Here is a 10,728-nt window from a genome sequence, read left to right as displayed (position 1 = left end):
TATATTTGTTCTAATTTAATTTTTCCCATGGAAGACCTCCTATCTGTTCCTAAGACAGATTTGGTAGTAGGAATAAACACAGACTTCCCTTACATTCACTGCTCCTTGTACAGACAACTGCATTGACACATCTGATCATTCCTAACGTCCTTTGTTAATATTTCAGCCACATCTTAATTTCCAGAAACATAGCATTTCATTTATTTTCTCTTAAGTAATTCAGGAGTGGGCCAGCCAATATATTAATACTCTAATGTGTGAGACACATTAATTCCAGTATTTTTAAGAGGAGGGAAATTTAGAGTGAGAACAGATTTTAAATAACACAGATCTCAACATGTAGGTCTCCTAGTATGATCACAAACTGCAAGAAAATATAAACATGTAAAGAATACAAACATTTCTTAAAGAATGAGGAAATACCCAAACCTTCACATTGCCTTTGAAAGCAAGAACCAAGTTTATTCCACAGTTGATGTGTAAACAGAGCTAGAATGGAATGGAATCACTAATTCAGAATTTTGCATCATCTCTCAAAGATTTTGGAATAATATGCCCGTGTAAGTATTTTAATATATAACTGCTTTTACTTTCCAGATGATACTTGTCCTAAAAATATGTTCATTAAAAGAGATTATAACAGCTAATTTAGGAGTAGGTGTTTTAGGAGAGTGCAAATCAATATACTTCCTTTAAATACTATGAGGACATAAATATTGTATTTATGATATTTAAAAGGCTGTTTAATCTACAATCATTGATACTTGAATAACAGTAATAGCTCATCTTTATTGAACATTGCCTGGATGCCAAACATCGTATAAACTTATACATACATAGCCTCATTTAATCCTCAGAGCAAGCCTATGGGCTTGATACTGATAAAATTTTCATCTTCTAGGTGAAGAACATGGGCTCAGAGAGGCAAAGCAACTTAGCAAAAGTCACACAGTAAGTAACAGGGTAAGAAATCCAAACTACTTAGACCTGACACCAAAGTCTGTGTTCTGAGCCATGATCACAGCAGCAGTCTCCAGCAGGTATATGTAACTAGGAAAACTGAGGGGGTTTTTGTTTTGTTTTTAAATATTTTATATTGTAAACCAAAACAGATACAGAAAATCTCACTGAACAAGTTAGTTTAATGAATCATTATATAAGGCAAATCACCCTTGAAACTACCATCTAGGTCAAGAACTTTGTCAGTCTTTCCAGAAGCCCCTTCATGTGCACCCATCAAAATCACAGCCCCTCCTAACAAAAGTGACCACTTGTCCGACACTCCCTTGTGTTTCTTTGTAGTTTATCACCCATGCGTATATCCCTAAACGTTTGGTCTTGCACTTTTTCTTCTTTAAATATGTTTTGGGTCTTTTTTAATCTTGTGGCTCCCCTTCCATCCCCTTTTCCCCCATAACTTTGTTGAAGGCCCCAAGGCCATTTTTTGTTTTTTCCCAGAGTTTGGAAGTTACTGATCACACACTCCTGGTGCAATTCAACTTAATCCTCTGTCCTTTACATCCAGGAGCTTGATCAGAGTCAGGTTCCATCCCTTTGGCAAGACTAGAGGGGTGTTGGGTTCTTTTGTTTAGAAGTACATTATGTCTGTAGGTCATGTGATATTGACAATAATGGAAGCTCAGTGTGACTAGATCCATTTGTACGTCAGGAGCTACCAAATGCTGCTATTCTGAGGCCCTTTCTTAGTAACTGGAATATTTTTATAAGAAATGCTTCCTGCAAAAAAAGAAAGAAAAAATGTTAAGCAGGACTACATCAAACTAAAGTTTCTGCACAACAAAGGAAATCATCACCTACTGAATGGTAGAAAATACTTGTAAATCATATCCAATAAGGGGTTAATATCCAAAATCTGTAAAGAACTCAATAGCAAAAAATCTGATTGAAAAATGGGCAGAGGATCTATATAGACATTTCCAAAGAAGACATATAGATGGCCAACTGGCACATGAAAAAATGTTCGACATCATTAATTATCAGGGAAATGCAAGTCAAAACCACGAGGTACCACCTCACACCTGTTAAAATGGCTAGTATCAAAAAGGCAAATAACAAATGTTGGAGAGGATGTGGAGGGAAGGGAACCCTCGTGCACTGTTGGGAATGCAAACTGGTGCAGTCACTGTGGAAAACAATATGGAGGTTCCTCAAAAAATTAAAAACAGAACTACCATATGACCCAGCTATTCTACTTCCGGGTCTCTATCTGAAGAAACAAAAACACTAATTGGGAAAGATATATGCACCACCTGTGTTCTTTGCAGTGTTATTTACAATAGCCAAGATATGAGAACAACCTAAGTGTCCATCAGTGGATGAATTTGGATAAAGAAGATGTGAAATATATATATATTCAGGGGAGAAGGCGTTCGGGGGTAGGCAAAATGGGTGAAGGGTGTCAATTGTATAGTGATGGGCGGTAACTAGACTTACTGTGGTGATCACTGTAGTTTCTACAAACACTGAACTGTTATGTCGTATAACTGAAACTAATATAATGTAATATACCAATTTTACCTCAATAAAAGAAAGAAAAAAGGAAATGCGTGCTTTTATCTGCTGTTTGTTACCCAGTGGCACATTTCGTATGGGAAAGGCAGGAGGAAGGCTTAATTCATTTCCTTATCAACTTTCAAAATAATTAATTTACTCCCTGTCCTCTTCTGAAGGTGACCAATTTACTTTCTTACTAGTACCATTATTGTCGTATTTTTCAGTATCATAGATTTAAACATTTGCTGTGTTTCACTCCTTTGTGCTTATAGGCGTACCTTGTTTTGTTGCACTTGCTTTATTGTGCTTCACAGATACTGCATTTTTTTTTTTGACAAATTGAAGGTTTTGACAACCCCGTGTCAAGCAGGTCTCGGCACCATTTTTCCAACAGCATTTGCTCGCTTCATGTCTCTGTGTCACGTTATGGTAATTATTGCAATATTTTAAGTTTTTTTATTATTACTATATTTCTTTGTATCTATGATCACTCATCTTTGATGTTGCTATTGGAATTATTTGGGGGAATCACAAACCATGCCTGTGTAAGACCGTGAACTTAATAAATGTATGTGTTCTGGCTGTTCCGCTCACTGGCTGTTCCCCAGTCTCTCCTCGGGCTTCCCTGTTCCCTGAGACACAACAATATTGAGATTAGGCCAATTAATAACCCACAATGACCACAAAGTGTTCAAGTGAAAGAAGAGTTGCACATCTCTGACTTTCAATTAAAAGCTAGAAATGATTAAGCTGACTGAGGAAGGCATGACAAAATCTGAGGTGGGTGGAAAGTTAGGCCTCTTGGACCACACAGCCAAATTGTGAATGCAAAGGAGAATTCTTGAGGGAAATTAGTGAACACATGAATGCTAAGAGTGAAACAGCCTTATTGCTGATATAGAGAAAGTGTTAGTGGTCTCAACAGAAGATCAAACCAGCCACAATATTTCCTTAAGCCAAAGCCTAATCCAGAACAAGACCCTAATTCTTCAATTCTATGAGGACTGAGAGATGAGGAAGCTGCAGGAGGAAAAGTTTGAAGCCAGCAGAGGTGGGTTCATGAGGTTTAAGGGAAGAAGCCGTCTCCATAACATCAAAGTGCAAGGAAGCAGCAGGTGCTGATGGAGAAGCTCCAGCAAGTGATCCAGAAGATCGCGCTAAGATAACTAATGAAGGTGTCTACACTAAACAGATACTCAGTGTAGACGAGAAACAACCTTCTATTGGAAGAAGATGCCAACTAGGACTTCCACAGCTAGAGAGAAGAAGTCAATGCCTGACTTCCAAGCTTCAAAAGACAGGGTATTAGGGGTTAAGGCAGCTGGTGGCTTTAAGTTGAAGCTAATGCTCATTTACCATTTGAAAAATCCTTAAGAATTATGTTAAATCTACTGTGTTTGTGCTCCATAAATGGAATAAGAAAGCCTGGATGACAGCACATCTGTTTGTAACCTGGTTTACTGAATATTTCAAGCCCACTGTTGAGACCTCCTGCTCAGAAAAAAAGGTTTCTTTCAAAATATTACTGCTCATTGACAATGCACCTGGTCATCCAAGAGCTCTGATAGAGATAGACAACAAGATTAACGTTTTCATGCCTGCTAACACAACATGCATTTTGCAGCCATGGGTCGTGAAGTAATTTTGACTTTCAAGCCTTATTTAGGAAATAGGTTTTGTAAGGCTTTAGCTGCCATAGCTAGTGATTTCTCTGATGGATCTGGGCAAAGTAAACTGAAAACCTTCAGAAAAGGATTCACCATTCTAGATGCCATTAAGAACATATGGGATTCATGGGAAGAAGACAAAATATCACCATTAACAGGAGTTTGAAAGAGGTTGATTCCAGCACTCATGGATGACTTGAAGGGGTTCAAGACTTCAGTGGGGGAAATAAGTGCTGATGTGGTGGAAATAGCAGGAGAACTAAAAGTGGAGCCTGAAGATGGGACTGACTTGCTGCAATCTCATGATAAAACTAACAGATGAAGAGTTGCTTCTTCTGGGCGGGCCTGGGTGGCTCAGTTGTTGGGCGTCTGTCTTCGGCTCAAGTCATGATCCCAGGGTCCTGGGATCGAGCCCCGCATTGGGCTCTCTGCTCGGCAGGAAGCCTGCTTCTCCTTCTCCCACTCCCCCTGCTTGTGTTCCCTCTCTCGCTGTCTCTGTCTCTGTCAACTAAATAAATAAAATACTTTTAAAAAAAAGTTGCTTCTTCTGGATGAGCAAAGAAAGTGGTCTCTTGAGATGGGAACTACTCCTGGTGAAGATGCGGTGAACATTGTTCAAATGACAAAAAAGGACTGATTAATATCACATAAACTTAGTTGAAAAAGCAGTGGTAGGATTTGAGAGGACTGACTCCAATTTTGAAAGAAGTTCTACTATAGGTAAAATGCTATCAAACAGCATCACATGCTACAGAGAAATCATTTGTGGAAGTAAGAGTCAACCAGTGTGGCAAAGTTCATTGTCTTATTTTAAGAGCTACCACAGTCACCCTAGACTTCAGTGACACCACCCTGATCAAGTCAGCGGCCATCAACATTGAAGCAGGGAACCCCCCCCCACCATCACCAAAAAAATTACAACTTGCTGAAAGCTCAAGTGATGGTTAGCACTTTTCAGCAATAAGGTGTTTTTTGTTTGTTTTTTAGAGAGAGCAGGAGCAGTGTGGGGGGGAGGGACAGAGGAAGAGGGAGAGAGAGAATCTTAAGCAGATGCCATGCCCAGCCTGGAGCCCGACGTGGGGCTTGATCTCACAACCCTGAGATCATGACCTGAGCCGAAATCAAGAGTTGGACTTGATAAACTCAAGTTAATTATGAGCCACCCAGACACCCTGCAATAAGGTTATTTCTTAATTAAGGTATGTACATTTTTTAGACATAATGTTACTGCAGCTAATAAACTACAGTATAATGTAAACATTTTTTTTTTATATGCACTGGGAAATGAAAAAATTCATTGGACTCACCTTATTGTGATACTCACTTTATTTCAGCACTCTGGGACTCAACTCCACAATATCTCCAAGGTATGCCTGTATCTTTATTGAAGTTGAAAATGTCCTGTCTTTGCCAGTTTGGAAGCTGCTTCTTCCTGGTTCCTAAGTCCCCCCCCCTTTTGTTTTCTTCTTTTTTTCCTTTAATGTGGTAAAGTATACCTAACATAAATTTATCATCTTAACCGTTAAGTGTACTGTTAGGTGTTATTAAGTACATTCATAATGTGCTATCGTCAGCACCCTCCATCCCCAGAACTCTTTTCACCTTCTAAAACTGGAACTTTGTATTCATGAATTGATTGATAAAACTCCCCATTCTCCCTTTCCCCAGCCCCTGGCAACCACCATTCTACTTTCTGTCTCTAGTGAGTTTGACTATTTGAAGTATCTCATACAAAAGGCATCATACATTGTTTATCTTTTTGTGAACGGCTTATTTCACTTAGCATAATACCTTTAAGATTCATTCATGTAGCATATGTCAGAATTTCCTTCCTTTTTAAGAAACTGAATAATAGTCCATTGTATGTATATGCCACATTTTCTATATCCATCCCTCCATTAATGGACATTTAGGTTTCCATATTTTAGCTACTGTGAATAATGCCGCTATGAACAACAACTCGATTTAAAAATGTGCAAAGGACTTAAATAGACATTTCTCCAAATCAGGCATACAAATGGCCAATATGCACATGAAAAGGTGCGGAATCCCTAATCACTAGGGAACTACAAATCAAACTACAATGAGATATTACCTCACACCCAACAGGATGACTACTGTCAAAAAACAGAAAATGAACATCAATGAGGATGTGGAGAAATTGGAACCCTTGTGCACTGTTAGTGGGAAGACACAGTGGTATAGCTATGGTGGAAAACTGTGGTGGTTCCTCAAAAAAAAAAAAGTAAAAATAACCACTCATCCTCAAGGAAATGCAAATCAAAACCGCAATGAGATACCACCTCACACCTGTCAGAAGGGCTATAATCAAAAAGACAAGAAATAACAAGTGTTGGCAAGGATGTGGAGAAAAGAAAGGGAAGACCTGTGCGCTGTTGGTGGGAATGCAAGTTGGTACACTCACTGTGGAAAACGGTATGGAGATGTTTCAAAAAACTAAAAATAGAACTACCACATGATCCAACAATTCCACTACTGAGTACCCCAAGATAACTAAAACACTCAATTTGAAAAGATATTTGCGCCCCTATGTTGATTGCAGCATTATTTGCAATATCCACGATATGGAAGCAACCTAAGTGACCACTGATAGATGAATGGATAAAGAAGATGTGGCTTACGTATACTAAATGGAATACTACTCAGCCATGGTAGAGAATGAGAACTTGCCTTTTGTGGCAATGTGGATGGATCTAGAGGTATTATGCTAAGTGAAGTAAGTCAGACAAAGACCATATAATTTTGCTTATATGTGGAATCTTAAATGAATAAAAAAGCAGAAACAGACTCATAAATACAGAGTGATTGCCAGAGGGGAGAGGCATGGGGGGATGTGCAAAATAGGTAAAGGAGTGTGGGAGATACAGACTTCTGGTTATGGGACGAATACGTCCCGGGGTTGAAAGGTACAGCATGGGGCTATAGTCAATGGTATTGTAGTAGTGTTGTACCCTTGTGAGCATAGTATAAAGTATAGACTTGAATCACTATGTTGTACACCTGAAACTAATGTAACATTGTGTGTCAGCTATTCTTCAATTTAAGAAAATGAAAAATATAATTACCATATGATCCAGCAACTCCACTTTTGGGTAAATACCCAAAACAACTGTTGAAAAAGCAGGATCTCAGATATTTGAAAACTGAGTTTTACTCTTTCCGAGTAGAGGCTTTACCTAAGACTTCTACATGGGGCATTTTGCCTCAGTTCTTAGGAATAAAATCAAGACAGCACAAGCGGGGGACAAGAAAGTAGAGGACATTTAGAGAGGTGCAGTTGTCTGGTATGGTTGGTGTATAGGGGTCAAGAGAGAGAACCCAGCCTAAGACCCAGGGAGTGGCCGGTTGGGCAGCATCCTGAGTGCCAGACGGAGGTGTGGGCATCCCGGCCTAATTGTGATTTAGGAGTGAGATCCGTGTTTAAAAATAGACAGCAGTGGTTATAGTGTTTGACCAGTGGTGCTGTGAGTTCCGGAAGATCTTTGCTGAAGAGTCTTTTCCCTTTTGTTTATCCATTGTCAGTATTTTCTCTTGACTGTGTGGAGGACAAGAAAGTCCTAAAACATCTAAACCTTTGTCAATAAATTTCTTTACCTGCTTAAAAAAAAAAAAAATAGCAGTGGGGTGTGATCAATTTGTTATGTTTGTCTCAGGGAAGGTGGTCCCAGGTGGTGAAACTCAAAGACACAGGTAATACACAGCCCACGTGGAGGAGCAGAGCAGGGGACGAACACAGGGAACAAGCCCTCGCCAGTAAACGTGAGGAGTATCACCAGGTAGCTGGAGAATCCCTTTCAGTCCAGAAATTCTGTGATCCCTTTCCTGATTTTAAATTCCATTATAGGATGGAATGTCTCTAATTACCTAAGCTTTACTAGGCTTTTGGAAAGAGCAGTTTGAAAAAAAAATGTTACAGGTAAACTTAGTCTATTTCTGGCAACCTATTGACTAGAAATTTAATGGCCTGCTTGAATTTTCAGGACCACATGGCATCCTATGTGGTGTAAGCACTTCTTTGGGACACCTGGCTCACTCAGTCAGTAGAGCATGTGACTCTTGATCTCCACGTCATGAGTTCAAGCCCCATGTTGGGTGCAGAAATTCCTTAAAAAAAAGCAACTCCTTCCCTTTGAGTGACCAGAGGAAGCGTGAGCAAAGAATGCAAAGACTCCTTTGAGCTCGTTTCCTTATCTACACGGTAAGGTTGATAAGCGGGCAGGGCTGCTGGAAGGACTAAATGCTGCAAAAGGACTCTGGGAACCGTGGGGCATGACAATGGCCTTGAAGTCAGCAATTGTCAACAGCGATTTTTCTCATTATGTTTAGGATCAGGAATAGGGTAAAACAAATTTCAAGGACTTTTAGGTCTACATAAAATGATTTGTAATGTTTTAGTCTTTTTAGAAGTAGTCGTGTTGCTGTGTAATCCCTAACTAAGAAGTAACTATCTTGGTTCCAACGTCAGAGATGCTACGATCTTTAGTCAGCAAGACCACCTGTTTCCTGCAATGAAAACATCTTCCCTGAGCTGCTGCTTGTTCAGCAGCAGATGAGGTCCAAGAGGCAAGTCCTAGAAAGTGACTTAAATTGAGAAGAATGCCCGGCAACGGAGTTCAATGAACAGTTCCATCCGCAGACTGAAGCACAGACCATTTATACAGTCAAGCCAGTCTCATTGTCTTCCTATGAAATGTAGAATTCAGAGTTTGAAGGGGCACCTGGCTGGTTCAGTCGGTAGAGTGTGCAACTCTTGATCTTGGGGTTGTAAGTTTGAGCCCCACTTTGGGTGTAGAGATTACTTAAAAATAAAATATTTTTTTAAAAAAGCTAGAAAATACAGAATTCCTTGGGAAGTTGATTTCTTTTTTTAAAGATTTTATTTATTTGACAGAGAGAGACAGCGAGAGAGGGAACACAAGCAGGGGGAGTGGGAGAGGGAGAAGCAGGCCTCCCGCTGAGCAGAGAGCCCGATGCGGGGCTCGATCCCAGAACCCTGGGATCATGACCCGAGCTGAAGGCAGACGCTTAATGACTGATCCCCCCCAGGTGCCCAGGAAGTTGATTTCTAGCAGGGCTGAGGGATAGCAGCAACCAGCCTCCAGCTTCCATTCCCCAAAGAAGAGCCCAGGGCTAAAACCTTGGCCTGCAAAAGTCCAGATGGCGGGGCATGGACTGACGGCTCTGCTGGTCGACAGCACACACCAAAACTTGGAACGGACACTGGCTTAGAGCTGAGAAACTGGCTCCTGGGACCGAGTGTGCGTTTCTGGGTTTGTCGGGGTTTTTTAAAAGTATGTTAAGGGGCGGCTGGGTGGCTCAGTCAGTTAAGCATCTGCCTTCAGCTCAGGTCATGATTCCCAGGGTCTTGGGATCAAGTCCCACATCGGGCTCCCAGCTCAGCAGGGGGTCCGCTTCTCCCTCTCCCTCTGCCTCTCCCACTGCTTGTGCGCTCTCTGTCTCTCTCTCTCTCTGTCAAATGAATAAATAAAATCTTAAAAAAAAAAAGTATGTATTAAGTTTTGAATTATCCAGGTTATCTCAGAATCACTGCTGATGCCAAAGGATCTAGATGTTGATTCTAAATAGTCCACGCTCGTTAACTTCGACCCCAAGAGGCTGTGTGGACTTGGCGTTGAACTCTCTGTGTCTCGGTCTCGTGGCACCCAGTCTGTTCAAGTGAGAGCAAGAGAGAGGCTGCCAGTTGTCCTGGAGCGAGTTGGGTCCATCCAGGCGGCAGTCCAGGCCCTCACCGTGTGACCGACCTCTTACTTTAAATGAGGTCCTTAACGCCTCCCTTACCCTGCTGTTTTGTTGCTAAGAGGCAATGGATGTAAACACCTGATATGGTGCCAGACTCCTGGATGGTGTGGTGGCATCTGGGGGGGGGGGAACACTGGCGCGGCAGGCAGAACCTACCCTGCTCAGGTCTCTGACCTTGGGCATCGGTTTCTTCTATAAAATGCCCGAGTTGGTCAGTCAGGAAATATTTCACTCCCAGGAATGTTATGAAAGATAATATAAGCCCTCCATGCAAAAATGTACAAAAGCACGTATTTTTTAAATATTCAAGAACTCAGTCCCACTCTAATCCCAGTTAAAAAGCCCAGAGCTAGATAGTTTCTAAGAATTATGTACGATACAATATTGTTTACCACAAGTAACTGGGCTTATCATGAAACAGACTTTCTGTCCTCCACTGTGGAATCTGTCCTGGTCATCACTTTCCTGTTGCCTTTTTTTTTTTCACTACATATGTTTAATATGTTACTTAGCATTTAGAGCAAAAAACTTTACATCTGGATTATTGACCATCCACTGACTTCCAGATTGAAGGAGTAAAAGGCAAGGCCAGTTTACTGTGGGTTCCGGGGCCCCATGAATTCAGGAACTAGGGGAGCCAGTTTAAAAAGTTTGTTTTTCCACCAAGCTTACCAAAGACGTGTACATGTTCATCATTTACAAAGCCCCCAGTTTAGGAAAATAACTTTGTAAGAGAAAAGAAAGGCTCCAGAACTGTTCACAGAAA

Source organism: Halichoerus grypus, chromosome 1, assembly GCF_964656455.1.
Source record: "Halichoerus grypus chromosome 1, mHalGry1.hap1.1, whole genome shotgun sequence".
Taxonomy (NCBI): domain Eukaryota; kingdom Metazoa; phylum Chordata; class Mammalia; order Carnivora; family Phocidae; genus Halichoerus; species Halichoerus grypus.
Note: the sequence above shows the minus strand (reverse complement) of the source record.